The sequence below is a fragment of the Odocoileus virginianus genome, chromosome 22 (genome assembly GCF_023699985.2).
Source record: "Odocoileus virginianus isolate 20LAN1187 ecotype Illinois chromosome 22, Ovbor_1.2, whole genome shotgun sequence".
NCBI lineage: Eukaryota > Metazoa > Chordata > Mammalia > Artiodactyla > Cervidae > Odocoileus > Odocoileus virginianus.
In genome coordinates, this window is record NC_069695.1 from 47,156,805 (window position 1) to 47,184,785 (window position 27,981).

Consider the following 27,981-nt stretch of genomic DNA (forward strand, 5'->3'; position numbering starts at 1 on the left):
TGGGCGGGGCGGGGAGGACGTGGGCGGGGCGGGGGCGGGGCCTCGGGCTGAGTGGAGAGAGCACAGACGACGCCGGAGATGGGTCGGGGGCGGGGCTAGAAGGAGATGGGGCGGGGCCGAGGGCGGGGCCGACCGCCCCCGGCATCTGAACCCGAGGGCCTTCCGAGTGCGCGTGTTCCCTGTTGCGGTGGCGGCGCGCGCTCCCGGAGCGGCGGAGCCAGAGAAGGAGGGTGGGATGGATTTGGGAGTGCGAGGGTCCGAGGACTTCTCCCTGCCGGCCGAGTCCCGCTGCTGTTACCCCTTTGGTTGTGGGGAAAGGGCCGACCTCACAGGGCTAGGAATGGGAGGAAGATAGAGGAGGTTCTGGGCCGGATTACAAACGAAGGGGGAAGCGGGGATGGGCGGGGTGACGCCGTGGGGTGTCTGGGATCGGCCTTCCGGAAGAGCAAGGGCTGAGGAGAGGAATGTGCGGCAGCTGGGCTGGAGTTGCTGTCATTTAGAAATGCAAAATCAATTTACCGTATTAATACAGGATGGACTTCAGGAGCACAGATGCTAAAGATCAGGGGAAGACAAAAAAGACTAATCAGCCTTATTGATTGCAATAATTTCTCTGGCAGTGTAAATATGGAAAGGTATGTGACAAACAGGTGGAAGGAACCTCTTTCTTATTCAAAAAATGGAATCTGCACTTCAGTAAAGACCCACAGGCAGCGAAGACTGTGTGACTCAGTTATTGTGACACGTGTGTGCAATTCCAGATTTTGGAAATCGTCGAGCAGCTGTAATTCCTGTGGTACTGGACATATGGAACCTCTCACTAACATCTGAGATTACACTTGGACATGAGTCAACCTGAGTCTGCTGTCTAATATAGTGAAATACCAGTTGTTGCAAATAAACAAACTCAACCCCGTTGGGGACTGGTGATGCCTTCAATTTCCTCCTACTCCATTCCATTTTGGTAGAAAGGGACAGATATGTCTACTAAAAAATGAGTGTCTTGCTCTGATCACTTCCTGGTAAAACCAAACAGTAGACTGTTGCTAGCAGAATACATTTCAAAATAATTTACCTTGGGTGTGAAATGTGGTCTCTGCTTCCCTGTCAGTCTTGTATTTGAGCCCCTTGGGAACCCTACCTCTGTCCAAATGGCCAATCTTGCTTTTCGCCTGCTGCTTCCATAACTATGCTTATCCAGCTCCTTCCTGCATAGCTTTCTCTGCCCCCGACACCCCAATTTATTGGTTGAAAGTTTTTCTGACTGTTGAAGTTCTCTCATTAGACTTGTCCCAGCTCAGATGCTAAAAATTCTTCTGTAAATACACCCTAGGTTTTTCCCTAACCAGCTATAGTTTTTATCTGTAAATATATCCAGCCTCAGATCATTTGTTTTATGTGTCATACTTTCCCTGGCTGACTACTGTGCTCTCTGCAAAGCTCTGTCAGGTCATGGTCAGTCACCCAGCCCCTCTCATAAGGACTGTACCTGCGTGTGAAATGAGTTGAAGCGTCAACAGTTGGGCTCATGTAGAGTCTCATATCCTCCACTGAGATTCATTCTGAAACCAGGAGCCTCCTCCAATCTCTAGAAACAGAACTTTCTATAAACGTCGGGACTGTCCCTGTATATGTTCCACAATGGAGAAAGATGACCCCTGGTTTTAGCCTCCCTTACAGGAGAAAGTAGAGTTGGAGGAAAGAGGGGCCCAGATGCAAAGACTGGTATAAGTTTCTGCAAAGAGGAACTTTAGAAAGTGACTAGGAATCCATGTTAGTAAATACAGTGAGTAAATATGCAGACCGTTTCTCAGAACAAAATGTGTGGATGGGATTCTTTCATTCTGTGAATCCAAAGTGCCTCATGACACAGGGCAAAAGTGAACCATGGAAAACAATTACAAATACTAACATCTGCCAGGGGAATATTTTAACTTCCATCCAAGCCTTTGCTTTTTCTTTTCAGATTTAACATCAATATGATCGTTTTCACTTTACAGATGAATGCATTCCGTTACAGACATTATGACTTTCAGGTCTGCCCCGAACATCTGCACCTAAGCTGTGGGGTGCAGCAGGCCTTTCAGCATTTCCAGATGAACTTTCAGGTTAATTCACTTTGAACTGGCATCGTCTCCCAGTTGTGAGTCTGTTGAAACAAAACAGGAGCTATAGCTGACCGTTTCAAATCATTGGCAAGAAAGGGTGGCAAGTAAACGGCTCTGTGAAAAATGAAGAGCATCTTACTTCCTATGAACTAAAAACGGATAGCTCCAATTATTGCTCCTTCCACACATGAAGATGGTACGAAGTCAGTTAATTATAAATAATGCATCCAGCCATAGAAGGCATGAGGTATATATTATGTTATTGCACATTAAAAATCTTTATGAGTGTGGCAAGAGACACATATACCAACAGCTGCTAAATTCAGAATCCTGGAGCAGTATCTTATTTTAATAGAAGAGAAGAACCAGAGAGTCTGTCACTCTAGCTCTAGGGATTTCCTGCTATATCCTATTATATAAAAAGATCTTAAATCTACATGAGATTTTGCTTGTGATTTCAAAGCACTTAATGAAAATCTTTTTTTTTTTTTAATTTTAATATCTTTCAACCCTACCCCCAGCCGGAAAAGGCAATGGCATCCCACTTCAGTACTATTGCCTGGAAAATTCCATGGACGTAGGAGCCTGGTGGGCTGCAGTCCATGGGGCCGCTAAGAGTGGACACAGTTGAGCGACTTCACTTTCACTTTTCACTTTCATGCACTGGAGAAGGAAACGGCAACCCACTCCAGTGTTCTTGCCTGGAGAATTCCAGGAATGGGGAAGCCTGGTGGGCTGTCATCCATGGGGTCGCACAGAGTCGAACATAACTGAAGTGACTTAGCAGCAGCAGCTACCCCCAGCCACCCTACTTACATCAGAGATGATGCTTTCTCAACTAGATTCCCCAAAACAGAAGGTTTCCTTTCCTCCTCCCTTCCTCTTTCTTTCTTTTTTCTTACCTTTTCTTTTTCTTCTTTTCTGTTTTTAAACTCTTCAACACATAACTCAGAGCCCAGCACTTTGTGTCAAGTGTGTATCGACTGTTGAACATGAATTCTCACCCTCATTTTATGGCAGGCGAGGAAACAATCATAAAAATCTAAAGTGGGTTGCTGAGTTCTGAGAACTGAAGCCCTTACTCTCTCAGTGGTGCAGAGGAACTTGCCACAGCTCAGAGTCAGAGCTATGTCTTGGAGGGACTTAATTCAAGTGAAACCTCAGAAGGAAGCTGGCCAACATTTTAAGGAGAATTTCTGCAAGACGTTTTATGTCTTAAGATAAGTAAATTCAAGTTCTGAGCCTTAGAACATAGGTAAATACTGCATCACCTTACAGAAGGATAAAGAGCAAGCAATAAAACAAACCAAGACACTACATAAAGTCCCTTGACTGAAATCGTATTTGTTCGTGATCTGTTATTCTGGTGGACTCTTAATAACTGGGGCAAGGATGTCAAGGAACTAATTGCTGTGTGTTCAGCAGCTGACTGTGCACAGGTCTCCGAGGCATAGGCTGGTGCAGAGCTCGGGTGTTTGAATCTAGGGAAGATTTAGTTATTCTTCCCTTAGCACATCTCTTCCTTGGCATGGTTTTGTCTGCGTGAGCTCAGTCGCAGATTCCTTGAACCAGTTATCAAGGACAGAGGTGCGTTGTATTGATCCGTGAGTGCTGCTGTGACTAGAGTCACACCAGAGTTTGGGAGGGTAGCAGCTCAGCTCTGTACAGAAACAGACACCAAACTTAAGCTGCAAATGTTATTACACAACTGGCCAGCAGTAATAGGCTACCCCAATGATAAAAACAAAACCACAGATTTAAAGCAGGCAGTAGGATCTGGAAATACTCTCTGCAATTGCTTTGAATACAAAACATCTCAAAGTGACTCGGATTCTGCATGCAGAGCTGCTAATGAAGATGTGGCTGAGTTTGTTTATCCAGCTGTACAAGTCTGTATGACAGTAACGGGATTTATGAAAATTCAAAAATACCAAAGCCAGCTTCTGAGGAGCGAAGTTTCCCCGAAAGTCCACTAAAAGCTCGTGTTTTGTAAATGAGACATTTTACTGCTACCGCTTCTGCTTACCTATAGTCCTGCTTTTACTATGCAAGACAGTTTTAAAGGGGATGAAACTTACTAAGGGAGCCCAGCGTGGGGCCCTTCCTCTTTCCCTCCACCCACCCCTACCCCCACCCCGTGCATCTGGAACCGTGGTCTCTACTGGGAACAGTTTTGCCCCTCAGCACCTTCAGCAAAGTCTGGAGAAATGCTCCATCATCACAGTTGGGGGTGAAAAACTGCTGGCATCTAGAGAGAAAAGGCCAAGGGGACTGTTCAACACCCGACAATGCACACAGCCTCCCCGCCTCTAACCTCAAAGAATTTTCCGACCCAGAATGTCAATACTCCTGAGTTTGAGAAACTTTGCCCTAGCCCCCTGACTCTAAAAATTGATTATGTGCAAATGGTTAGTAGTTGTTCAATTCAAGTCCTGAATTCTCCCCTAGGTTTTCAGTCATCTCTTCACCACTGGTTCTTGAGCTAGCTGTTACCTCATTTGTTCACACATGACTTTCTGTTTAGCGGGTACTGGGTCCATTTGTCTTCTCTTGACCAAAAACACTGCTGAACCCAGCTGTTTCACCTCAAATGAAAGCCTGGACTAGGCTTCCAGGCAAAACTGGCAGTAAATCAATGACTTCAAAACAGTAAGGGAAAAATGTGACTTCAGGGTTATCAGAAATCCCCTCCTGATATTAAAAATATCAGAACACACACACACCCACACAGATACACACACACCACATACACCCCACAAACATCTTTTTGAATATCTGATTTTTTTTTCCTTTAGAGCTAATCCATCCATCATGTATTCAGTATTGTCTGCTTCTTTGCTACCCTGTGAAGTATAGCCCACTGGGCTCCTCTGTCCATGGGATTTTCCAGGAAAGAATACTGAAGTGGGTTGCCATTTCCTTCTCCCGGGGATCTTCCTGACCTAGGGACGGAACCTGAGTTTCCTGTGTCTCCTGCATTGTAGGCAAATTCTTTACCGCTTGAGCCATCCAGGTGACTCTCCTTTCCGACAGTGCTTTCGAAATTAAAATACTTGTACCCCCAGTATCAGAAAGACCAAGGTGTTATAAAAACATGCCAGTTTCTCAAATCTATCTTAGCCCTATGGATTAAGAATCCAATCCAATAGTCCACACCTTTGAAATGCTCCTGGGGTGCACACCTAGTTTGGAGTAACTATTCTAGGACAAGGATTTACACACCTGTGCGTGTGTCTCTGCTGGTTTGTCTGGATATGTAACCAAGCCATCCCCAGGCTGACCGGAGCGCAGGGCCTAACTCGGGATGGAAATTGGTGTTGTAGAAAAACCCAGAGAAAGGTGGGTAACTACTTCACAGTGAGTTTATTTTATATGCTAATTGTTTATTCTCACAATTAGGAAAGAGTGAAGTACAGAGGATTTCTAAGAGAGAGGAGAGAAAAAGTAAGACCATCTGGGAACAGTGGAACTTGTATTGCACGTTTTGGGGCAGAACAGTCGACTGGAAGGTAGCAGAGACATTAGTCTTGGGTCCTTGAGTTGCCAACTTGCAGTTCTTTATGGATTCCCCAGAAAGCAGTGAGAGCTTAGCCAATGTGACAGGCTGTCCTTGCCTGATGTCAGCCAGTGACGTTCTCTCAGTTTCGTCACCAAAATCAGAGCTAGTCTGCGCCCTGTCCTCGCTGAAAAGCCACTAGGATGTAAAGCAGGGTCCTTCTCTCCTTCCATCCAAGGCTGGGAGGTGCCTCTCTTTGCTTCTGAGCATTTGCTTCTTTGTTCTCTTTTCCTAGGAATCGCTCTACCAGATCCTTCATGGGGATCTGAATAAACCGGGCTGCCCCTCACCATAAATTTATATCATCTTGATTCTACCATGATTTCCTCTGTTTGAACTCCAAATTCAAAGTCTCAGGACAGAAAAGATGGCTGCCCAGCACGGTAGAGGTTCTACCACGATGCATACAATGATGGAAAGCAGTTCAAGGTCACATAGTTCAAACATCGCTGCAGGGGTAGCAGTTGTTGGTTTAGGAAATAAATCATCACAAGAGACCAGAGCTGGCTCATATCTGAAAAGTGCCTGTTAGGAAATGACTCAGCAGAGGGCCATACTCCCTCTTAGAGGCCCATGGGAAGGAATGGACTTGAGGGCGGGTGGTCGAGGTGGGGGAGGTTGGTTGAGGTGGGGCAGTGGAAGGCAAGCCGGGAGGTTGGCACTTGTTCAAAAACGTCTACACATTGCATGATGCAAGCTCACTCCTCTTCCTTATCCCTCTTTGAATTAAATTTACCTGATTCTAAGAATCACCTAGAAGATACTTGCTAAACATGTGTAATATGAGTTCTGAGTCCCTGCTTAGAATAGTGAAGGTAGGATGGGGAAGAAGATTCAAAGAATTCGTGTTTTTAAATGTCATTTTGTCATTGCAAACTGTTAAATTATCCTTGAAGACAATGGCCCCCAACCTCTGAGATCTAATGCCTGATGAACTGAGGTGGAACTGATGTAATAATAGAAATAAAGTGCAAGTACATGTAATGAACTGGAATTATCCCAAAAACATCTCCTGCCCCCCATCCATGGAAAATCTTCCCATGAAACCAGTCCCTGGTGCCAAAATGGTTGGGGACTGCTGCTTAAAGAGATAACCTGTATAAAATATTGCCAGTTTCTTATGATAGAACATAAATTAGTTTCAGGTCTGGAGAGCAGAGTTTGACAGGGGACGAAAAATAAGCTATATTTGAGTGAAACTTTGAAGCTGTGTGGTGCAGTATAGTAGCTGTTAGCCATGTATGGTTAGCTAAAGTTAAATAAAATCAGAAATTCAGTTCTTTAATTGTACTATCCACATTTCCCAGTGAGCAGTAGCTACTTGTGATTAGTAGCTGTAATACTGAACAGCACACATAGAGAACACTTCCTTTGCTGCAGGAAGTTCTGTTGGATAAGAACGCAGAGGAGGAGTCAAGGAGAAAGACAGTATAATATTTATGTCAGAGTCCCCATCCTAGGTCTGTGCAGAGTTGGTGGGTAAGTATCACAAGGTTGATGATGTTGGGGTGTTGAAGTACTGATGCTACTGCTGGTAATGACAGCATGTGTTGCTTCCATAAGATTCTACTGTAATCCTCCAAAGAACCTAAATACTGTAGGACCACACCATCTCCTTAGGTAACATCTATGGGTAATCCTTGATGGTTGTCTTGTGAAATTTAGAACCGCACCTAACCTAAATACTGTGGTACCACACTGTCTCACTAGGTAACATCTATGGGTAACCGTTAATGGTTGTCATGTGGAATTTAGAACCACGTCTAGCCAGATGATCTGATTTTGCAAGGATAAACAGAAACCTAGATTTTTATGTGAAACAATGTGATTTTTTAAATGGCTTATTTTTTTTTTTTTTTTCAAAAAAGTATGAAGACCAAATGAAATATGTCTGTGAGATGGATTCAGGTTATATAATGATAGGTTGTGACTCTATAGAAGCTGGATGCACTGAAAATTGACTTTCTGATTTAACTATCTTCATCCAACTCCACTCCAGGAATTCAACTTCCTTTTTGATGCTGGAGAGAAAAGTACCATTCTTTTAAATTATCTACTCCTATAGTCCATCTCAGTCTGGAATAGTCCAAGACTGATGATATGTTCAAATAATCTTATTCATATCTGTAGAGATGTGTTAAAGTTGTTACATTTATTCAATAAATATGCACAAAGTGCTCAATAAGACATTCTGCCAGGCACTGTCTGGAAAAACTTTATGAGCAAGAAAAAAAAAAAAAAATCCTAGCCAAATGGAGCTTATCTGAGATCTTATGGACAGAAAAGGCATAATGAAAAGTCATAATAGGTATGAGATGTTATTTCGTTGTTTGTATTTTAATCACTGCTTCATGAGATTTGTCTTTTGAAGGCGCCTCTATGTCTTGCTGTCCATTATTTTGAAAAGCACATTTGAATTGACAAGGATGGAAGATCAGTAATGACTCAGGAATGGGTTAAGTGGATAAAACCTTTCATTTTGTAAAAAATCCCGAGGCTATTTGCATTTTCTCAGAGCTGCACCCCCCTCTGTCAGAATCCCTGGAGTCCAGCCAGGCCCAAAATTCGGTGGATGACTAGTGCAGAAAGGAATCCTGGAAGCTCTGTTGCTGACCTGTCTCTAGACTTCCCAGCACCCTGCACTGGGCAGAGACTTCCTATGGACAATGAGGGGATTCAGCAACAATGAATGCGGCAGCGCAGCTGTTTATCTGGGGACTGCTGGGGATGAGACAGGGCTGTTATCATGCAGCAGGCAGCGAAGCCGGCCACGGAGGAGGCTCAGTCTGAAAGAACAAGGCCCTGCAACTGGCATACACCTCATTCTGAGCTAGACATTTTAATCATAGGATTCAGTCAAGCCCCAAATGCAAGATGAAAATCACCTCTCATTGATGAGTGCATGCTAACTCACTTCAATCATGTCAGACTTTTTGCAACCCTGTGGACTGTAGCTTGCCAGGCTCCTCTGTCCATGGGATTCTCCAGACAAGAATACTGGAGTGGGTTGCCATTCCCTTCTCCAGGGGATCTTCCCGACCCAAAGATCAAACCCACTCTCCTGCAGCTCCTGTATTGGCGGGCGGGTTCTTTACCGCTGAACCACCAGAGAAGCCAGCCTCTCCTAGGTACTCATAATCAATAGAAAAGAGATGGACAGAACCATGCTTTCCAAAAGTCCTTGATGGTAAGAATCACCAAAGGCATGTAGTGATTCTCCATGGTGGAAATGCAGATTCGGGGGCAAGGATGGAATCAGCAATAGGTGTCTAAGCGGATACATTCAGTGACTGTTACCACCAGAGATGTGAGATACTGGAGTGGGAGGATAAAGAAGGCTTCTCTCCCTGTGATGGTGTGAGTCCCAGTTATCCACGTATGTCAGCTTTCATGGTGAGATGGTCCTGAGTTTGAACCCGAACTGTGAGGCAATATTGTACGTTGCTCTGAGACGTGAGGTCACTTCTGTAACTTTTCCATCATTGTCCTTGACTGTAAAAATGCAATTGTTGTCTGGTCGCTAACTCATGTCCAACTCTGCTACCCCATGGATTGTAGCCCACTAGGCTCCTCTTTGCATGGAATTCTCCAAGCAAGAATACTGGAGTCAGTTGCCATTTCCTCCTCCACCAGGGGATCTTCTCAACCCAGGGATCTAACCCTCCTCTCTTGCATTGCAGACAGATTCTTTACCACTGAGCCACCAGAGAATACTAACTGCGCCATAGGAAGTTAGGAATTTTAAATGAGAAAAGGCAGGTAAAGTTCTTCCTGCAGAGTTTGGGGGATGTTCACTGAGCACTCTTTACAGTTAAAAAGCAATTTTACTTATGTTGTCTCATTTGGCCCTTTTAACAATCATATGAATAATACTTGACTAACTCAGTTTTGTATACTAAAAACTGAAGAAGAGACATTCTGGAGAGAAAACATATCTTGGGAGAGTGTGCCAAAAATAGTACACTGGTGTCTAGCAACTTGCTTTCTAAACTTGTCTAATTTTAAAGACTGAGAATGTTTTAAGGAAATATTGAATGCATTTCGCTCACTTTACAGGTGAAGACTCTGACACCCAGTGAAGTAAACTAATCTGTTCAGTGTGTGAGAGAGAGAGGTGGATGGACAAGTGGACCCAGAACTTGTTTTTTTTAAATTGATTGATAATTGGTTTACAATATTAGTTTGATTCCTCTCATACATCAACATGAATTAACCATAGGTATACATATGTCCCCTCCCTCTTGAATCTCTTCCCACCTCCCACCCATTCCCACCCCCTCCAGGCCATCACAGAGTCTCAGGCTCAGCTCCCTAGAACTCAGGATTTTAATGTCCATCCTGAAGCCTTGCCATTGCTTTGTTGAGGATGTGATTTATCTCTAAGCAAATCCATTGATGCATGTTTTAGATTTGCTTCTTTGACATTAAAAAAAAAATTAACTCCTAAATCACCATTCTATATGCATCCTAAAATAGGGCATTTTTTCAAAGGATTATCTAGCACACAGTTGTACCAAAATTCTACCAGAAACTTTTTAAATACATAGATTTCTATGTCCACTAGAGATCACTTTTGAATCAGAATCTTGATGGGGAATGAGAATTTGCATATTTATCAAGTTTACTAATTAAAGTTGGAGAACTAGCTAATTAAACCATTAAGTCCTTGAGAATAGGAATTGCATACTTTCCTTCTTTTGTATTCCTCTCACTTCCAGCCAGAATTTTACACAGACACTTTGTACTCACTTAACTCATTGAATTGAATGGTGATAGAATCAAATTATGGTAAAATGATTTGATTACATGAAAATCTGTGAAGCAGGTGTATGAATGAATCATTTCCAAAGATATATCATTTATAAAATTTGATCGGAATTAGAAGCATAATTCTCTTGCCAGATATATTGTTTGTTTGGAGAGAGAGAGAGTGTGTGTGTGTGTGTGTGTGTGTGAGTACTCTTTCTTTCCTATATATATGCAAGAGGGAGATCAGAAAAACTTAGCCTTCAGACAAAAGGAATCTAATTTAATGGAGAGGGGAAAAAGCCCAAATATCATGCCAATTTTGAGGAACATTAGCTTGAATGTTAGTTATCTATTGCTGCATAACAAATTATCCCCAAACTTGGCAGTCAAAAATAATCAAAGGTTTATTTTCTCCAAGTTTCTGAGGATTAACAGCTGGTAGCAGGGCTTCCCAGGTGGCACAGTGATAAGGAATCTGCCTGCCAATACAGGAGATGCAAGAGACATGGGTTTGATTCCTGGACTGGAAAGATGTCCTGCAGGAGGGCATGGCCACCCACTCCAGTAGTCTTGCCTGGAGAAGCCCAGAGGAGCCTGGTGGGCTATGGTCCATGGGGGTCGCCAAGAGTCAGACACCGTGGAGTACCACCATGTCATACCATATCTCAGAGGTTCTCGGGAGGCTGTAGTCAAGAGGTCTGTGTTTTAACCACATCATTTTGGCTGAAGTACAGTGAAGCCAAACTTGGATCAAGAGAGAAAAACCAGAAAGAGCCTCCCATCTTCGTTACTCCCAGCGCCCTGGGGAGAAAGACCAGACCCCGCAGGGTCTCTCGGCAGAGTAGTGAGTGGGTCGCAGGGAAAGGAAGCCGAAGCCGTGGACATGAGCCTGGCCTCAGGGGGAAGGACAGGCGATGCCGGTGTAGCAGGGTTAGGACGGCCCAGTTCACATCGTCTCAGCAGGTTCTGGGCAGAGGGTCCTTGTTGTCTGGGACAATTCAGGTGAGTGTGTAGCAGCCCTGAACTGAGACCCCATAATGCGGGTGGTTGGAATGTGGACTGAAGCTGGTAAGGGAAAGTGACTGGCCTCTAGCCAAGACCTCAAAACAAGTCAAGACAGCATTTTAAGGACTATGTTACAGTTAGAATTTCTCACCTTGCTTCCTGAGCAAGACTTTCCTCATCGCCACAAGGAAGATATGGGAGATCTTGGTAATACTTCCATATTCATGCAGACTTGTCATTTCTGTGGGCTAGTGTACTTAGGGGTGGTGGTCTGGTTCCTGCCATGAACACGCACCAGTCCCTTCCCTTCACGACAACTGTCAAACGTGATAACGTCTCTTTTTTAAGAACACCGAACCCATGGTGTGTTTCCAACAGCTCTGAGTGGGGAGAAGTTCACATTTCTTGTGCATGGAATAGCAAGTGCAAAATACCTGCAGTGGGAGTGAGGTGGGCAGATGAGAAAAAATAAAGAGAATTGTTTACCTGGAAAGGAGAAAGCTGAGGGTGATGTGATGTGAAAGAAGCTGGAGAGGGATGAAGTAGCTAAGCCAAGTACCATCTAATATACAAGGTAGTGCTCAATCCCATTTTGCCCAGGGCGATCTTACTTTACATTAGCTCTCCCAGCATCATTGCAAATAGTACATGCCATCAATCTTGAAAGGCTCCGGGGTTGGATGATATATTGTATGGTCACACTATTTGAGTTAAAGATTTTGGTCTTTGTCTTTGTAATAATAGGAAGCCATTAGGGGGGTTGACCATAGAATAATAGTGATAACAGATTTGTGTTTTTTGCTCTCTCTCTGGCTGTCATGAGCAGAACGAGTTAGAACGGACAGCAGAGTGGACAGGGAGGCTGTCTACTACTGTAACTCGGCAGATGGGGCTGCTTAGACCATGTTGGTGACAGTGAAGATGTGCAGAGTGGCCTGATTGAAGAAACAGTCCATCTCTCTGCATTGCAGTCCTTCTGTGCACCTCTGGGCAACTGACTTTTTCTCTTTCCATGACAAGGAGGAGCCTTTTTCATTCTCTTACAAGCTAGGACTACACCTCCACTTCCAAACGTCACTGTCTTTACCCTTAGCAGAGGAAATTGTTCCCTTTTCCTTGAAAAGTAAACCAATAAACAGAATCTCTCTCATCGTCCAGCTGTAAGATCTGCAAACCTGCCTACACCCACAAAAAATCTCTCTTGTTCTCAGATTACAGTATGGAAGATATCACTCCTTTTACCTACAGCCAGTAAAAGTGAAAAAAGTTCAAGTATCAATCACTCAGTCACGTCTGACTCTTTATGGCCCCGTGGACTGTAACCAGCCATGCTCCTCTGTTCATGAAATTCTCTAGGCAAGAATACTAGAGTGGGTTGCCATTGCCTTCTCCACGGGATCATCCTGACCCAGGGATCGAACTGCCATCTCCTGCATTTGCAGGCAGATTCTTTACCATCTGAGCCACCAAGAAAGCCCAGTAAAACCTCCTCTGATTTAGATCCTGGAAATTATCTGCCTATTCTACACAGCACTTGGTGGGTCTGTTTTCTTACCTCTTACTCACTTTTTAACCTACTGTCTTCTGCTTCCTTCCCCGGCCGTGTCCTGAAAGGATTCCGTCTCAGGGCAGCTGTGGCATCTGGAGATCTTTTTCAGGTCTCCTCCTACTTGTCATCTCTGCAGCAGATGATGTTGTTGTTCACTCTCTTCCTGAAACCATCACTTACACTGGAAATTTCCCTGCTTTTTCCTTCCACCTCTTTGCAGTCATTACATGTTGGAGGAACTTCAGACTCCTGGGCCACCCTCTTACCCATCCTTCCTCCCCACCTCTACAATCTTACACATGTCCATATCTCTAATAGCTATTCATAGATTATTGATTTCCCAGTTTTATATACCCAGGTCGAGGAAATAAAATGCTTTCTCAGTAGCATCAATTGAATGTCTTGTAAATGAAACAAACATTCACAAAGCCAAGCTCAAATTTGTGATTTCCTCCTACGCTAAAAGTGACCATCTTCCTCATTAGTGTTTTAGGGAGTGTCATGGCTTCCCTGGTGGCTCAGCTGGTAAAGAATCCGCCTGCAATGCGGGAGACCCGGGTTTGATTCCTGGGTTGGGAAGATCCCCTGGAGGAGGGAAGGGCTACCCCCTCCAGTGTTCTGGCCTGGAGAATTCCAGGGACTGTACAGACCATGGGGTTGCAAAGAGTCGGACACGACTGAGTGACTTTGGTCTTCCCTTGTAGCTCAGTTGGTGAAGAATCTGCCTGCAATGCAGGAGATCCCAGTTAGATTCCTGGGTCGGGAAGATCGCCTGGAGAAGGGAATGGCAACCCACTCCAGGATTCTTGCCTGGAGACTCCCACGGACAGAGGAGCCTGGCAGGCTACAGTCGCAAGAGTCGGACATGACTTAGTGACTAAACCACCACCATGTACATCTAGTCCAAGTCAGGATACCAGTCATCATTTACTTCTCCTTCTCCCGTAATGTGTCTTCAAACAAGTGATGTCAGTTTGATCCCCTGAATACCTAAAATAACGGTATTAGCTCTCCTCTCTGGCTTTCCTGGTGGCTCAGAGGGTAAAGCGTCTGCCTGTGATGCAGGAGACCCAGGTTCAATCCCTGGGTCGGAAAGATCCCCTGGAGGAGGAAATGGCAGCCTACTCCAGTATTCGTGCCTGGAAAATTCCATGGACTGAGGAGCTTGGTAGGCTACAGTCCATGGGGTCACAAGGACTTGGGCACAACTGAGTGACTTCCCTTTCACTTATTCCGTGTGGTAGCAGTGAATTGTGTGGGTTCATTCAAGGAAGAAGCAGATTATAAAGTCAACCCAATACTATGTCTTTCCCTTGGACACAGTACAAGGAGGCTGGTGTTTGTGGCGGTGCTGCTGATGACGACCCATCATTAATCTAGCTGCATCCAGAGGAAGGAGAGGCAAGTTTCTTTATTGAAGTTGAGCTGAATCTGACAAATGGCCTTTAGAGAAACAGCTGTACAAGTGAGCTGTAAGAGGCAGCACTTTCAGGAGGAAAGGTTCTTTTCTCTCCTTTTTTTTTGGTTGCTATTTTTTTTTTTTTTTTTGGTATTGTTTGTATTCACATTTTTTAAGTGTATTCGTGTATTCTAGCTAAGTTCAGTGCTAAAGGGGGACCAGTGAATCACACAAATAAAGCCCTTGTCCCTCGGGAGATTTATTGTACCTTCAAGGGGGACAATAAACATGTAAACAAATACAATGTTATGTAGCAATAAATACTAAGAAAAAAATAAAGTAGATTAAGGGGTAACAGAAGCTTGGAATGTTCATTTAGAGCTGTCACCCCTCTTTGAGAAGTGATGTTTAAGACCAAAAGAAGGGAGAGGAATCCAGGCTGATGGGTCAGTGGGTGCACAGTCCTGGGGGTGCGGGTGCTGAGTGAGACTGAGGATTGGCTAGGATGGGGGTTGTGAGGATTTGAAGACCTTTGAGCACAGATCCCGTCTGTGGCCCCTGGTAAGGCCCTTGGGTTGTGTTCTTATTGTGATGGGAGGCTGTGAGAGTATTTGGGAAGAGTATTCCCAGAAACTGGGAAGATTTGACCTGTGTTTCAAAGGAATTTCTCTGACAACTGTTGAGAGAATAGGCTTTGGTGGAACAAGAGTGACATTGGGAAAAGCCAGAGCAGGATGTAGAAATTCATCATTTATTAATAGCATCATGAGAAGGTCCAGAGCATGACCACAAGTGGAGAGAAGAGGAAATTTCATTGGAATGTGTTGCTCAAGTGGCTGAGGGGCCACAAAAGGTGAATGTTTGCAGGAAATGGCCTAGCGAGAATATTCCACAGTTGAGCAGGCTTAAGCAGTATGTGAACCATGAACTTCCAGATGGTCAAGCTGGTTTTAGAAAAGGCAGAGGAACCAGAAATCAAATTGCCAACATCTGCTGGATCATCGAAAAAGCAAGAGAGTTCCAGAAAAACTTCTATTTCTGCTTTATTGACTATGCCAAGGCCTTTGTGTGGATCACAATAAACTATGGAAGATTCTGAAAGAGATGGGAATACCAGACCACCTGATCTGTCTCTTGAGAAATCTGTATGCAAGTCAAGAAGTAACAGTTAGAACTGGACATGGAGCAACAGACTGGTTCCAAATAGGAAAAGGAGTATGTCGAGGCTGTATATTGTTACCCTGCTTATTTAACTTATATGCAGAGTACATCATGAGAAACGCTGGGCTGGATGAAGCACAAGCTAGAATCAAGATTGCCAGGAGAAATATCAATAACCTCAGATATGCAGATGACACCACCCTTATGGCAGAAAGTGAAGAAGAACTAAAGAGCCTCTTGATGAAAGTGAAAGAGGAGGGTGAAAAAGTTGGCTTAAAGCTCAACATTCAGAAAACTAAGCTCATGGCCTCTGGTCCCATCACTTCATGGCAAATAGATGGGGAAACACTGGCAACAGTGTCAGACTATTTTTGGGGCTCCAAAATCACTGCAGATGGTGACTGCAGCCATGAAATTAAAACACGCTTGCTCCTGGGAAGAATAGTTATGACCAACCTGGCATATTATAGAGCAGAGACATTACTTAACCAACAAATGTCTGTCTAACAGTCAAAGCTATGGTTTTTCCAGTGGTCATGTATGGATGTGAGAGTTGGACTATAAAGAAAGCTGAGTGCCAAAGAATTGATGCTTTTGAACTGTGGTGTTGGAGAAAACTCTTGAGAGTCCCTTGAACTGCAAGGAGATCCAACCAGTCCCTCCTAAAGGAGGTCAGTCCTGAGTGTTCATTGGGAGGACTGATGTTGAAGCTGAACCTGCAATATATTGGCCATTTGATACAAAGAGCTGACTCATTTGAAAAGACCGTGATGCTGGGAAAGATTGAAGGCAGGAGAAGGGGACGACAGAGGATGAGATGGTTGTATGGCATCACCGACTCAATGGACATGAGTTTGGGTAAACTCCGGGAGCTGGTGACGGACAGGGAGGCCTGGTGTGCTACGGTCCATGGGGATGCAGAGTCGGACACGACTGAGGACTGAACTGAGCTGCACTGAGGAGGAATCACGTGAGGCCCTTAGGGACCGAAGGAGAGGCAGATGTGATGGAGGTGGCTATCATGATTTCAAAGGAAATAGTGTTTGTCAAGAACAGGAGATATAAGCCTAGAGCCAGTTCTAGCTCCTCTATGAAGTTGTATCAAGTCATCAGGTGCATCTCAGAAATAGTGTTTGAGAACTAAACAAAAATGTTGAAATGTGATGGGATCTGTCTCTTTAAAACACATCCCCTCCCTGCTAGGAGGAGGAAAACAGGAAGTTAGGACCATTTATTTAGATGCTAAGAGCTGAACCACAGGTTAAAAATAATTCCAGTTATTTTACTCTTTTGTCAAGTAATTTTAAAATCAAATAGTACATTTAAATTAGACCAGATTTTATGTGTCTCCTTCCTTTAAAAGGGGGGGAAAGAATCTTAATGTAAAAGGATCTTTGATAAAAGATGTTGCAAATATTAGAAAAAAGTAAACATAGAACATAAAAAATCAATTCAACTGTTTTCTTAAAAAGAGATAAACATTTAGCTCTAAAAGCTTATTTTTTTGGTAAATCATGCTACTTTTAAAAAAATGAGGATCAACCTCATAGAGATGATCATTTTATTGTTTCCTTTAAAATTAACTTTGATGCAATCCTGAATATTAAAATCAGCATTTTCACTATTTGTGCATAGATTTAATATTACTCTTCTGTCATTAATTAATACTCTGTCTAAATGGATAGGAATAACAATTTGACAGAAAATATGAAGACCACCAAAGTTTTCTTAACTTGTGGAAAAGAAGTTGCCTTGGCCTGAAGAAATTATCATTAGGGACTTTGCCAGAACCCGGTACCTTGTATTATGAAAGGTGGTCTGGATCCTGATTCAGAGCACATGCTAATGAGGATTTTCCTGTGCCCAGGTCAACAGGGTAGAACACGATGTCATGAATGAATCCTAAATTTTTCACATATCTCTTGTTTATATTCTCCTTTTGGCAACTTGAAAAACTTCTCTCTCTCTCTCTCTTTTTTTTTTTTTTTGGTGCAAAAATAAAGAATAGTTATCACAGCAAGAACCTTAACAGGGAATTATTTCTTTTGAGCTTTGCTGCTAGTTACAGAGTTCCAACATCTCATGAAAAAACAGTGCATTTCTTAGAACGAAGATATATTTTATCCTACGGCCTTTGAATTGTTCTTCTGTGGTATATAGTAATTTAAAATCAGAAATTAAAAACTTTTGTGTGCATAATTTAAAAAGAAAATCTACGGGTATTTAAAAATGGATCCAAATGGTCACTTTTCCCCCATTCGTTTAGTTAACTTAATTTCTGTTATTCTTTCCAGAGGCTATTATCTTTGCATTTCATACTTGTGCTGTGAATAGCATTGTTCAATGTGCATTTAATTTTGACTCATTTTTGCTTCTCGAGTACATATTATTTTTTAAAGCATGAAACCCAGTATAGTTCAATAGCTTCAACTATTTCATTTTAGTTTTTTGTAATTGCTATTTAAATTTCTAAAACCTTTTAAATTATATAATCAAATGGCTTTAGCAAAGGAAAAAAAAACAATTTCCTCATTTTCTGCAGATATATTCTTCTTTTTTCATATAAAAGACTTGTTAACCTGTAATCAAACTGAACCACATGGCCTTTAAATTGTCAATTTAATTACATTACTTGCCCTTGTGAGAATCTAAGAATTTTGAATATAGTGGTATTAGATTTTAAAAAGTCAAGTGAATTAGAAGCAAATCAAATAATTCTTCTGTGATCATGAAGACGACTACACACAAATACACACACATGCATATGTATATACATATATATATATATATATATATATATATAATTAAGCAAAACTCTTTACTTGCAAGAATATGAACTTTTTCTACAACCATATAGATTATTTGGAAGTGAAAGGAAAGAGCTTGGTGTAAATAGATTCAATTTTTCAAAGCGGCTCTGTATAATTCCACTGTTTGGGTTGGCATTATATGACTCTTACTTTCAAAGCTTTGCACACACAGTGAACCTAGTGGTCTAAAAATAGTTTACAATTAAATTTACAATGAATCATACAAATATTATATTCTACCTAATCAGACATACAATTAAACCTCTATAAATATTTTACATTCAAGTTATTGCTAGATAATATAAGATTTTTTAAAAATAAATAGTTTTATATCACAATTATTGAGGATCATTTACTTTACCAAAATTTGGCTTGTTCAAGTCAACTAAGATGTTAAGACCTTAGCCATGGGGAGTATATGAAGATAGAGAAGAAATAGAAAGTATTTTGTGAGCATCATAGGAAGCTAGAATTTTGTTCAAGATTCCGTGAAGATCTAGAACTTAGATATACTGATAATCTTGATCTTTATTTACTGGTTTTCTGCCATTATTTTTCTATGATTCTGCTTCTATGGCAGTTGGCACTAGTAGCTAACCCAGTCCTCTGTATGGGCTCCTATTAATGAACTCCCCAAGCCCTGGATCTCACTGAGTCACTCAGCCAGGGCTATCATCACAGTCCTACTTCGACTATGCTAGCCAGTCAGCTGTGACCAGGTGGACAGTTCTGTGGTCAAAATCCTGATGGCTTATTTGAGGACCCCTTGAAAGAGGTCCGTGTATGCAGGCTTCTTGCATGACTGTGTCACAGAGTAGCTCTGTACTTTGATTCTCAATCCCCAGATGTTTAGAACAGGAAGGGACTCTAGTGGTGATATAAGTTAACCTCTCATTTTGTCCTGGGGAAGCAATCACTGTTCCACTTGCTGATCTTTGCCAAGTTCAAAAATTCTAAGGTATCATCATTTCAGAGGCTGCCTTTAGAATGCAAAGAATGAAATGAGGTTATAAAAAAATAGAAAACTTCAGGAATAGTAGCAACAGTAGACATTTTACTAAGTCATTGTTAGAGATTAAAGAGAATCAATGGGTTTCCCTGCTGGCTTAGTGGTAAAGAAACCACCTGCCAATGCAGGAGACGCAGGTTTAATCTGTGGGTTGGGAAGATCCCCTGGAGGAGGAAATGGGATCCCACTCTGGCATTCTTGCCTGGAAAATCCCATGGACAGAGCAGCCTGGTGGGCTACAGGCCATGGGGTTGCGAAGAGTCAGACACTGCTGAGCGACTGAGCATGCACACAAAAATAATCTGTACCTATGATATAAATACCACATCACAGTTAACCTTGGGTAAGAAGAGCAGCAAAAGAAGGAAGGTCCCTAGATATCCAGGCCCCTAGATACCGTTGGATTCAGCTCAAGACAAGTGTGCTTCTGAACAAAGCACTGGACTGGCTCACGATGCCATCCACAGCCTTGCCCAGTTAATTTTGTAGGAATAACAGAGGTCATCTATTGAAAAGAAGTGTTCCTTTGCAGCTAATCGAATTACAAAGGGAGGTCATGTTAATTATTACAATTTATGGGATTCTAGAATCATTGTGAAGTTGGTAATATTTTTTATAGCAAGTCCATTTCTAAGCAAGGCAAATTCATTTGCTGAGTGAGATTAAAGAAGGAATGGAAAGGGAGACAAAACCACAGTCTGATTTACACAGCACTTTTCTTTCTTTCTTTTTAATAATGCCAGAACATCCATTCGAAAGGAGAAAAAAGTGAAGAACACATAGGCAATTTTGCATGAATAATGTCAGTTTATGGATGTTCTTTTTCCCACCAAATTGACCAGATGTTTTTTTGTTTATTATTATTCTGGAGAAACTGTCTCTATAAAAGTATATATTCTAGTCAGATTAGTTAAAACAAAACTACAGCCCGTGCAGTTATCTGACATGGTGGCAAAGGGCATGTGACTGAGCTGACTTAACAAATATTTATTGCAAGGCTAAGATGGTCTAAATAATACAGTATATTTCTCATCAATAGAGTTAGAGAGTCCCAAAATAAGTAAGTCTTGGTTTCTGTCCTTGAAAATGTCACTGTTTATTCAAGGAAGAAAAATAGAAACAAATAATTACAAATGTGAAAATAGAGTTGCATTACCAAGCTAGACCTAGAGTGCTGAGTTAACCCCTGACTTTTAGGATTGGTGGCGCTAGTGGTAAAAAACCTACCTGTCATTGCAGGAGACCTAAGAGACCTGAGTTCAATCTCTGGGTTGGGAAGATCCCCTGGAGAAGGGAATGGTGACCCAAGAATTCTCCTGTATTCTTGCCTGGAGAATCCCATGGACAGAGGAGCCTGGCAGGCTACAGTCCATGGGGTCACAAAGAGCTGGACACGATCGAGCGACTGAGCAGACAGCACACATAGTTACTAGACAGGAGGGAGAAGGATGCAAAGATAGTAAATTCAAACAGTGAAACTAGTGATGGTGGTTGTTAGTGGTAGCTCTTCAGAATTTATAAGCGTGGTAATATAGTCTACCAAATGATAAATTCATTGATAGAATCTATAATTCCTACTAGAGAAATTTAGGAAACACAGCCCCAAACTGAAAATCATTCTTAAGGAAAAAATATCGATCAGTCAAAGAAGTATATAAATGAAAAAAAGTAATTAAAAATTTTACTTGGGGACAGAAAGAAATTATATATACATGAGATTCACTCATTTACACACTCATATTTCATTTATTTAATGTTGGTAAAACACTTTAGAGATTCCACTTACTTTCAGGGGTCAAGTAATTAGATGTTCTAAGTTATAAGAACACATACTCCGTAAAATCATATTGTTTTCCAAATTCTTTACTGGCCAGTCTGAACAGGCAATATTTATCAGTGGGCTGGTAATTTTTTACCCTCAGATACAGAATCAAAAGGTTAAATAATACAAGGTTATAAAAGTATAAATCTAACAAAAGGCCATGTGCAGAAATTCTATCAATACTTGGTTTTATCAATGACAGTAAAGAATAGGAAGCCATTGATATTGCTTAGTAAAAGGCTTTTAGGAAAAGTTAAAATCTAAAGTGTTTACATGTTTGCCACAATGTCAGACTGTGTGTTGAAAAATATAATAGGGAAGAGCAGATAAAGGTATGAGATTAAATACCGAATAGCTTTATCTGCTAGAACACAGCAGCCCCCCATCCCTTCCCAAGATAACATGTCAAATCCATGTAGGCATGTTGTATTAGCTATTTCCGGTTTGCCCAAGAATTGGCATTTCTAACAAGTCCCCATTGACCCAGGTGCTGCCTTTCCATGGATGACACCAATGTGTATCAGGCTGAGAAAGAGAATTTGTCTCATGCACCAGTGGTTCTCAAACTTTACATGGTTCATAACAGCCTGCCGGCTTTTGCTGGGTTCCTGGTTTCAGGAGACCTGGGTGGGGCTGATAAGTTACAGTTCCAACTGGTCCCCAGGTGATGCTGATGCTGTTAATCTCAGAAACACTCTTTGAGAAATACCACTCTAGACAGAGATGCTTGATTTTAAGTCAATTAATATTTTAGATATTCCTCTCTGGCTTCAGGGTGATCAATGTGATGGAGAAAAGAATGTACTGAATAGGAAATTTTAGGAAGCCGGAGACATGAGGAAGGCTACTGTCCTGTCATTAGTGGGGAAGGAGATAGCAAATATTTAATAAAAAATGTGGGAGAAGATGTGGGATTCTTCCTCAGGGAGAGGGATGATGCAAATCAAAATCGTAGACCTCTGAGCAAAATAAAAAGGCAAACGGTCATGCATACTAAGTGAAGAAAATAATTTTAGAGGATGAATTGGCTTCTGGGAAAAAATAAAAGCTCAGTTCAGTGGTATGACAAGATCAGTATATGTGCATGAAAACATAACATTTCACTTCAAATATTTTTGCAATTTCAAAAATATGATAAAATATTTATACTCAATGTCTGTATTATGGGAAGGAAATCATCTAAACTCTTTGATTTTGTTTTTACTTTGAAAAAAATAGTTAGAATTTCTTGTATTTGTGTGTAAGATAATTAAATCAGATAAAATGCATTCCTGAGTAAAAAGCTACTCTATTAAACCCAGGAACTCTGTGGGACCCTAAATGTGGAAATCTGGGGGGAAAAAACCATATGATAGTGGTGTGTGTGCATAGCCCTGTAGGCTCCTCTGTCCATGGGATTTCCCAGGCAAGAATACTGCAGTGGTTGTCGTTTCCTTCTCCAGGGGTTTTTCCTGACCCAGGGATCGAACCTGGGTCTCCCACATTGCAGGTAGATTTGTTACCACTCTGCCACCTGGGAAGCCTCAAGGTAATGGTAGGAGACAAATTCAGCAGGAGGCAGATTCAACACCATTGCTGTGTGATTTTACATAAAAATGGTAGTTTTGTGTCAATTCCTCAAATTGGATCTGAGTTGCAGTACAGTCAAGGGGGAGATAAATGTTGTCAGAATTTGCTTTGGTCCTTTTGTTTACTAGTTATTGGGCAGCCACTCTATTACTTGTCTCCTGTAAAATACATCAAGCGGTAGAAATATTAGAGGCTTCAGTCCCTGTTGACAATGGCACAAAGACAGATTCTTGTTCAAGAATCTCAGTCTCTCTCCATCTTGGTCTCTTTTTCTAAAATCTCAGCCTTTCTCCCCCTTCCCCTCCACCACCTCTCTCCCATATTGTACTGAAGAAAGCTAATAAGTTATAGATTCTCAAGCATTTAAAAATGTAAACTTAATGGAATTGCCTATCAACCTACTACTAAATTCGGCATCTTTTAAAATAAACATCTGGTCTTTAAAAATTAATCAGCATATTTATTGCCAAATAAATTGTTGGGGTGGGGTATATTCCAAAAGTGAGTGAATGAGTGTGTGTGTGCATGTGTGTGTGTGTCTGTATCTTACCAAAAAGATTCCTGAAAGAGTGTGATTCAGTTTTCCTGAATTCTGTCTGGCTTCTGGAACATCGCCACCTTGGATCTGCAGACCTGAGAACAAGACTCTGGACCATAATGCAGCCAGCTGCTCTCCCTAGAGAAATAAGAACGGTACTTCCTCTTCACTTTGTCTCATTTGTTTGCTGTATATAAATATATATTTAAGTGGTAAAAACTGTATTTTTAAGGAAATCACCTACACTATTATATAATATATATATATACATTAATTTCCTTTTCACTCTCTTCCCATAATTATATGTAAATTATCTGTGAAGTGGTTAAATTTTCATTTTCATATTTCTCTCATGTTACCAAAGAACCTCAAAGTGCTAATATGACTGAACTAGATGAGGAAGGAGTAATTTATTAGAGATTCTGGACTTGAAGCTGATCCAGACGTTGATGAGATGTGGGACCCCTCATTAGAAAGTGAACTTCTTTTCATTTTTGTAAGGCAATTCTATTTTTCTGGGTTGGGGGAGTGTAGCCTGTGGCTCTCCTTTTTTTTTTTTTTTTTTTTTTTTGCATATAGGAGAGTGTTGGTCTATGTTGGGAAGTTTTAAGTTTGGGCTACCATAGTATGTTGAAATCCTTCTTTGTATTTTGAGATTTCCAAATATTTTCAGCAGAGAATCTAATAAACTGCATTTCCCAGTTTCCCTTACCACCAGAATTTATACATGTGACTTGAGTTATGCCAAATTAACATTCCTTTGGGAGACGCAGATTTGATAACTCGTTTTAGAGGAAATATGGGATAAAGGATTCTTGTGGTTTGCGTGGTCTCGGGGCAGGGTTTCCTGTTGGCTCAGTTAGTAAAGAATCTGCCTGCAATGCAGGAAACCTGGGTTTGATCCCTGGGTGGGGAAGATCTGGAGGAGGGAATGGCTACCCACTCCAGAATTCTTGCCTGAGAAATCCCATGGAAAAAGAAGCCTAGCGGGCTACAGTCTATGGAGTCACAAGGAGTCGGACACACCTGAGCAACTTTCATTCACTCACCCAGGGGAGGGGAGCTCCCATCATGGTGCTGGACCTTCAGTAGACTCTGCTTTCATTGTCTCTTCCAGACAGGATTCTGCAGCAATAAGAGTAACTAAGCTCAGTGATTTCTCCACAGTTACCTTCTAACTACCCCGTATAGTCCCTGCCACTCAAAGCCAACTTTCCAGAACCACCCTGAACATATTTGAAAGCAAATAATTTAAAAAAAATTAAACCTCACAGGGAAAACAAAAGCAGATAATTAAAAGATGCAAAAATCACAGCATTTTGCAGTGCCTGGGGAAGAAATTGGCCACATACAACCTGGTGTGAGTTATTTAACCTCCCTCAACCGCAGTTCTCTCAACCGTGAAGATAAATGGAGCCATCAATAAATACTTAAAGTAATTATGTATGATAAAGCCCAAATAGAGGTGCTTAGCCATGATCTTGGTGAAGAGCTCACCTTCTGTAAATGTTAGTTCCCTTATCTTACCCTCAGGATCAATTAAGAGCTTATCCATCCCTTACAGAAGAGTAATTGACATGGGTGATAGGACAACATAAGAAGGGAAAAAGAGCATGAGATGCAACTTTTCTTCTAACCACACACACAAAATGAGGGGGGAAGACTGCAGTCTAAGAGTCTTGGTGTTCCTAGCAATGAACTGCCCATTTTGAGCAAGTCATACACTTCACAGGCCCTTAATTTCCTGTTCTGAGAAGTGAAGTGTTTGGGTCATCCGATGCCCAAGTCTCTTTCGGCTTTATGAAATTATATTGATTAATAGTAAAGATAAATTTCTCTATAGCAACTTGGATTTATTCCTTAGAAGATGAAGGCATAATTTAATTCTTACATTTGCTTTGTATTCCCTAAAACCGGATTTTTGTTTTTATGAGATTTTAAAAATCAAATTTACATAATGTAGCTCAGAAATAGGTATCCATCTATTCTTTGTTATTCTGAGCTAGCCTGAATTTTTAAAAAGAGTCCTCACTTTTCCTGCTTTTTATGTAGAGTAATATCACCATATGGTCACTTTGTAATGATTTTTTCAGGTTTCTTGCACAGTGAAATCATTAGAAATATGATGAAAATGACTGTTCTTCCCTCATGCATTCAGGCAATAATTCCTTTGGCAAGTGTTTTAAGAGTAACTCCTCCACACTCTCCCTGCTTTATAAAGAATGTTGAGAGGCAGCCTTGCTTTCTTCTTCATTAAGTAAAAGAGAGATTGCAGATACTAAGAACCTCCACTTCTTAACTCTTCTTTTTAAAAATGCTATAAGCATCTGACCTACCTTTACGTCATTTCCTCGGGTCCCGGAGAATTGTTCTTTCAGATTAAGCCTTCATCTGCCCTTTTGTTGCGTCACATCTCCTCTGGGACTTCATTCATTCTCTCCTCTCTCTCTAGTGGGACACAGTTGTGAGTTCAAGAGCCCAGTGTTAGCCTCTATCACTACTAGCTATAGTGGTAGACTTGAGTATATTATTTAGGATTCTGTGCCTCTGTTTCCTTAACTATAAAATATGATACAAATACAACTTCCCTGTTGTGATATTTTGGGGGAGGGTTATTTTTTCCGTTACCTTTTAATTGGACGATAATTGCTTTACAACATTATATTGGTTTCTGCCCTACAACAATGCAAATCAGTCAATTATATACACATATATAATGTGTATATATATATCCACCCACACATTGAGCCTCTGTCCCTCTTCCCATCACAGAGCGCCAGGCTGATATGATATTTGTGTGTGGTAGTTGCTCAATTGTGTCCGACTTGTGTCCAACTCTTTGTGACCCCATGGACTGTAGCCTGCCAGGCTCCTCTGTCCTTGGAATTCTCCAGGCAAGAACACTGGTGTGGGTAGTTGTGAGTGTTGAATGAGATACTTGCAAAGTACTTAGAAGGAGGCTTCAATAAATATTGGTTATCACTGTATCTTTCACCTCTCCCTCTCATGTAACCTGAATATATAAAGCACAACGTCTCTTCCACCGTAAAGATTATATCTCTTAGCTTTTTTATTTTTATTTGGATCCTGCCTTTCAGTCACTCCTCTCATTCACATCTAAGCTACAAAGAGTTTATATTTCCTGATTTCACCAATCGATCACGAAGTCCTACTGATTTCATGACCTATTTCTAAAATGGATATCCTCCTCTCTGTATTACCACCCTAATGAATGCTTTTTATCATCTCTCACCTATTCTAAGCCAGGAGCCTCATATCTGCTTTAAATAAAAGTGCAATTTTAATCCTAAAGACATATATAATTTAATAAAAGAATAAACTGAAGATATGACCATACACATCTACAGTGTTAGCATTTATTAAATGAATTACAAGTTAATGACCATCTATTACTAGATAATTTGTGGAGGAAAAGAAGCTAGAAATGTGATGACAGAGTTAGTCAAATATTGGGAACAATTCCATCTAAATTGTTTGTTTACTGATCCAGGAGGCAAACATGAATTACCTCCATTTATTGGAGGATGGATCATTTCTAAACATTTTGATGCAATTTGCCCTTAGAATTAGCAACATTTAATTTTTATTTTTCTCCAGAGTTTTTTTTTTTAATTTAGTAAATAGACCATTTATTTGGTAGCGGAATAATTTACTTTTGTGACTCTTCGCTATAGTGTATAGCATTGAAGACAAAAAAATGGCTATCATTCACTAGAGGAAAATTAATAAACAGATTAATAAACTATGATCCTATTAATAATTCTGTTGTGAAAAATAATTTTTATTTATTTTGGAGGTAAAACTCTGCATCTTTAATAACATTAATGGCTGCTGCAATGTGAGATGTATAATTTGTTTTTCAGGTCTTGCATTTTATATGTATCTTACTAGAATTATCATTTTATTTCTATTTATTGGTTCAGAAAAATATTCCTAAAATTGGTGGTGTACATTCATTGCCTCTATTTACCTTCACCCATAGATTAAAACTTTGAAATATGAATATTAATTCATATTTTACTAAAGTGTTGGAAGATAGCTTCCAACACTTTGGTAAAATGACTGTCTTGTATTAAATTAAGTCATTTAAATTCTTCTGTCTTTCTTGGGTAATATGAGGCTACCTTTTCTTGATCTTCTATCTATCCTCTAATTGCATTTTGATTTCTTGATGTTGGGTTATTTTCTCCTTCATGTTCTCAAAATCAGGGTCAGAGACTAACCAATTCTTTACCAACACAACATTCAACATTTCTAAAATTTAATTCACAATGTGCCCTACCAAATACCATCTATTTCCTGTTTTTTTATAAAGAAGGTTCAGTCTTGGAATTGCATGTTACCACAAAATGTATCTAAGATGATTAAATAATAAATTCTCAGTGCCTTCAGGTCAAGACGGAGAGGGGATGAGACATTTGGATATGTAGGAGTGCATGACTTGGGCTCCAGGCAGAGTCAGGGTCAAGCCCGTCTTGGAAACCGTTCCTGACAAAACACCAGGAAGCATAAAGCATCCCACCAGCAAAGCACCATTCAAGGACAACCCTGAGGGAACTGAAGCGGGGACAATAAACAATGTGCAGAAACAAATGGAGGCCCTCAGGAGGCGACAGCTTAATGAGGGAGATGCAGAGCAGAGGGCGGAAGCACACTGCAAGGGCGGAGAAGCCGCCTTGTCACGA

General features: G+C 41.1%; 1 non-coding gene across 1 annotated transcript; it reads left to right on the forward strand.

The window, feature by feature from the left end:
* Positions 1-13,990: 13,990 nt before the first annotated feature.
* TRNAH-GUG (transfer RNA histidin (anticodon GUG)) lies at positions 13,991-14,062 on the forward strand. Its single transcript has one exon. It is a non-coding gene; the product is annotated as a tRNA-His (tRNA).
* The last annotated feature ends 13,919 nt before the right edge of the window (positions 14,063-27,981 follow it).